The sequence below is a fragment of the Cnephaeus nilssonii genome, assembly GCF_951640355.1.
Source record: "Cnephaeus nilssonii genome assembly, chromosome: 18".
NCBI lineage: Eukaryota > Metazoa > Chordata > Mammalia > Chiroptera > Vespertilionidae > Cnephaeus > Cnephaeus nilssonii.
Genome location: NC_137089.1, coordinates 53,393,395 through 53,398,715, shown reverse-complemented (window position 1 = coordinate 53,398,715; position 5,321 = coordinate 53,393,395).

Genomic DNA, 5,321 nt, shown 5'->3' with positions numbered 1-5,321 from the left:
TGTCGCTGATTCATGATGCCTTTGAAACAAGGAGCAATAGGGGAGCTTGTGGGGTGGGGGAGGGATGTGGCTCCTCGCGGCCTCCACTCCACAGCTCAGAACCGCCAGTTTGGGTGAGAAATTCACTGGGATATAAACGCTATTTAAACGTCAGTGGCTGGTGCTGTATGTCCACCCACGGGGACGTTATTGATAAACTGGGTAACGTTCAGCAGATGCAGTGCCGGCCAGGAGCCCGGAGCCCAGCGCCCAGCCAGGCAGGCTGCCGAGGGCTGGGGAGGCCGGGCCCACTTCGGCCCTGGGTTTCCCCGAGGAGCAGGGAGTCCTGCTGCCTGTTCTGTCCGCCGGTGGAGCAAGTTCCTGAGCCTCAGATAAAGGTGCAAGCCCTCCACCAACCCGCCCATTTCCGGGCAAAGCCCCTCGCCCCTTGGCCGTGTCCCTCAGTCTGTAAGTGGTTTTGCAGGGTGGCCTGGCAAAATTGATATTCACTTCAACCTATTGTTCTGGTGCATTTTTAGGTGTTTTGGTGAAGGAGGATGGGGTTGGGGCTCTTTCTGGTACAAGGACTGACTGCATTAAAGAGTGGACCTCATGCTGACGTTGAGAGAACTTAAACTGAGTTCCCTTGATTCTGATGATTTGTTAGCGCCCCCCACCCCCGCCCCCGTGGGTTTTGCTGCAGGAGTTGTTCTGAGATGTCTCCCTGGTGGGGCCTGCGTGTCGGTGAGCTGTGGAGTAAAGACGCGGCTGCGGAGACGGGTTCCTGGGCTGAAGCTGACGGCTGTCACTGGTCCCCCAGGACCCAGCCTGAGGCCGTGCAGGAGATTCACACTTAGTAAATGTATAACGAATCAAATACTTTTACAATTTTTATTTCATTTTTGCCAATTCTTTTGCTCCTTGGGATCAAATGCACCCAAAGTTAATGTAACAAGGAGAAGGTAAGATGTCTCTTGAAAATGGTTTCTTCTTAAGGAATACTTATCAGCTCCACCTGTGGGCCCGGCGTTCTAACAGCTTTGGAAACGCCAGGAGAAGGCGTGGCTTGCGTTCGGAGAGACACGGGGGAGTGTCCCCCTCTGAGAAAGGGGTGTTTCCCCTCGAAGGCCAGCTGCTGCGCCTGGCCTGTGGGTGGGTTCCAACCCCTGGGTGGGACTCACCCTGGGTAACCTGGGGTTCCCCTCTTGTCCTGGATGGGCTCGTGCTGCAAATTGGACTTCTGTGGCCTGAAACTGTTTACACAGCACAGACTTCCTTGAGGACTGTCTGCACTTATTTCTCTCTTAGAGGCAGGGTCTCAGCGTGTGTCCAAGGGTCCTCATCGGAGCATATTAAAGAGCTACAAACTAGCAGGCTGGGTGGGTCTTGTCAGGCACTTGGTATTTTCATTAAATTGGATTCAACCACAATAAAGAAAATGAGACAAACTTTGAACCGTACCAGGGACCTGTACCTGAGAGACACGGAATGAGATGACATTTTACACTTCTTACTTAGAGAATAATTTCCAACTCACGGAAAAACTGCCAACAGAGCAGAAACCATTTTTGTTCTGAATTATCAGAGAGCAAGTTGCCCACCTGCTGCTACAAACCTGAGTGTCCATGTCCTGGGAGCCGGGGGAGCCCACCCTCCCCGAGACTGGGCGCCCCTCCCGCCTGCCTTTGCTGCTCATGACCTTACTCTCCTGAAGTGACAGGCCCGTCATTGCACAGAGTGGCCCTCGATGTGGGTCTGCTCCCTGTTTCGTGGCGATCAGATTCGGGTTATGCGTGGTTGGCAGGAATAGCCCCAAAGCGATGCCGAAAGCTCGGCCCTCGGCACTGCACGCGCCAGGAAACCAGTTTCCACTTGTCTTTAGTATTGATCCTGTTACAGGTGTTCCCCATTTCCCCCAATTTAACTCTTTCTATCCTGCATCCCTGTCCCCCTAACCCTAATCCCCCCCCACACCCCAGTTCCTCACCACACTGTCTTCTGTGTCCATGGGCTGTGCACACAGGCACACAGCTCTTCGGTTGGTCTCCTCCCGCCTCCTCACCTGCCCCTCAGATCGTCCGTCTGTCCAGGCGCCCGTGCCTCTGGCCCCATGTTGTTCACTCGCCCTCTGCTGGATGCACTCACTGCCACAGCCCCCACGAGGCAGCGGCCGTGCAGGGACCTCGGTCCCTCCGTGGGAGCGCGCTTGTGTGGGGTGTGCGCTCAGACAGGGAAACAGCCTAGTGAACCTCATTTATTCAGTGACTCCCAGAGTGCCCTGGGCGGGTCCCTTCATCCAGTGGCTCTGGTCTGCCGGCACCACTGCTGCCTGTCCTCACCGCACACGGCTGCGCTTTGGCCGGGAGGAGCCTTCGCGCTGGCCCGCGAGCACGTCCCTCCCGCCCGCCGCAGCCGCTGGCTGGGACGCGTGACTCCGGTGGGTCGCCTCAGGCCGGGGCACGGGACTAACTGTTTCAGGGACTCCGGGCCCCTCTCCCTTACGGCCTTCCTCACGGCGACTCCCAGCTTTCTTGCCACCTTATGTCCCAACATCAGCACCAAGGCCAGGCCAGGCATTGCACCCATCCTGTCGAGGTGCTGGGAGCGATGCCAGTTTCTCCCAGTTTGGGTTAAGTCCTTGGATTCCAGTCCAAACCGCTCACTGCAGCCACTGGAGCTCCGGGCCGAGCGTCCCTGGGCTCTGCCCGCAGAATGGCCCGCCTGCCATTTGCGTCTGCAGGTGGCCGCCCCTTCGTCTGAGCACCCATTTTGGAAAACTCCTTCCCGGCCCCTTTTCTGGTTCTGGTCCTGCCTTTCTGAATGGTCTGCCCGCGGACTCCACGCTTCTTTGCCACATCCTTTCCCAGCCTCACCTCTTATTTCATTGCCCCCCCCCCAGCCCCCCCGCCTCTCCTCTGCCCTCAGAGTTCCCTCTCCGGGGCGCTGCCTTCTGCCATCCTCTCCCAGAAAGAGCAGGTGGGTGACGATTCCGCTTTCTTGCTAGGGCACAGCAATGCGGCCGGCAGGCCAGGGGCTGCTTCCCTGGAGTCTCATGAACCGATGCACCTGGCAAAGCCCTTCAGGTGTGGAGCGAAGCCCGTAGCGCAGCCAGGTCAGACCTGACGGGTCAGCACGCGAATTCCTCCCAGGGGCAGGCCCCGCACACCTGCGCCGCGCCTGCTGGAGAGCAAGTCTGGGTGCTCATGCCCGTGGGGACGCGAGTCCTGCGTTAGCTGGCTCACCACTCCGATCGGCACGGTCATCCGAGGGACGTTTGTCTCCTTCCACTGGGAAGGCCGCATAGACAGGAAACCCAACCAGAAGCAGACGGCGTGGTGAGTGTGGAACTCAGAACCCGGGATACAGAGAGAAGTCAGCCCTTGGTATGATCAGACCTGGAATCGTCCGAAACCTCTAGCTCACCCAACGGGATTTTCAAAATGAGTTCAGAAAAATAGAATTGTGTTGGCTGTACCTCCCAGCACTATCTACAAAACACGGATACTTCTTCCAAGAGGACTGAAATACTGGGTGTGTTGGATGTTTTCTCAGTGTTGCATCTTGTTGGATAATCTGTGCCTCTGTGGTTTCAGCTTCCATTTGGGGACGAATCAGCTTTCCCTGGCCCTGCGAATAGTAGCTCCCAGCCTGCCGGCCACTGGGCCTGCCCTGTGAGGAGAGCGCTGGTGTCTGCTCCCACCCACATGGCACCGGTTAGAAAGCCCAGCTCTTACAGCTCTTTGGCTGATGCACAGACTTTTTCCTTTCCTTTTTTTCTCTTTTTAAAATTTTTCCTTTTCTTTTTTTCTCTTTTTAAAATTTTTCTATAAGAAATGTATAGACTTTTAAACTTTTTTTCTTAGTCTCAAGTGTTTTTGGAAAGTCCCAGCAGAGTCCCCAAGAACACGATGGCATTGTTGTCATCTGCTTAGCGAGCGGGTCAAACAGAAAACAGAACGCTAGCGCACCCGAAGGAGTTCAGTGCTGCCTGTTTCTTCCCGTCACCGTCTTATTTCTGTGGGAATCTCTTCCGGGAAAACAGCTCTGATGCAGACGGGAAGCATAGATGAAATCGGGTACCGAGGGGAGGAGAGGCACGTACCCATAATACGAGGCTGGCGCAGTTCCGTGACCACGTCGCCGTTCTGCAGGTCTGAAGACTCTAGAAGAGATTTTCAGGTTGTGACACAGTAAGAATCGGGATCCACACAACTCCTGCAGGCCTGATCGCAAGGTCTCCGATGTGGCTCGCCTCCCTGAGCCCTTCTCTCCATGGGTCCCTCCCTCCCTGAGCCCTTCTCTCCATGGGTCCCTCCCTCCCTGTGCCCTTCTCTCCATGGGTCCCTCCCTCCCTGAGCCCTTCTCTCCATGGGTCCCTCCCTCCCTGAGCCCTTCTCTCCATGGGTCCCTCCCTCCCTGAGCCCTTCTCTCCATGGGACCTGACCGTGCTGCTGGGACAGCCTGAGGCCAGGCAACAAAACAGTCGCCAGCCCAAGGCTGCTGCTCCTTTGTTTGCGTTTAGTCGCTGCACTTTCTGAGTTTTCCCTTTAAAACGGAGCTGGACCACGAGCCTGAAGTGCTCCCTCCGGGCCCAGGAGAGCACCACGGCCTTGCGGCTTCCCAGGAGCGCATGGGTAGCTGCGTTGCCCACTCACCACCAGAGTCTGAAGTTTGAGCCCCAAAGATTCTCCTTCACAGATTTTGCTAAGAAAAAGCAGAGCTGAATCTGGCTTCCTGGCCAATATTAAGGAGAAGAGGAAGCAGAGAACTCTGTTTTCTTAGTTCTGAGGATACACTTCTTATGACAAGTGAAGTCTCCTTGTCATAGGTAATGAAATGCATCGTGTTAACAATTAGTGAGATGAAAAGGTTATGAGGACACATTCCACTTGAACTTTTTAATAAAAGAAAGGACTGACATATATCTCTTACTTTCTAATGCTCAATAACAGATTAATGCTTGAATTACTCCCTATAACTGATTAATGTTTATAGTAAACTAGTGGCCTGGTGCACGGATTCGTGCACATTGAAAGGAAATTAATTAGAAGAAATATTTTAATATCACTATTTGCTCTTTCTCTATAATAAAAGTGTCAACCAAATTCACAATCAACAATGACAGATTGAAACACACACATGCAATTGATGCCAGCAAGAGCTTTATATGATTCGCACATGCATAAGTCAACTTAGCCTTTTATAGACATAGAATAAACTTGCTTAATTAGACCTGCTTTCTGGTTTAGCTAAACTTTTTCCAGTCCAGTGAAGAACCCCAACTTCTCTTTCAGGTAATTATCAGCAACACAGCAGTAAGTATCAACAATAAGCAGATTATT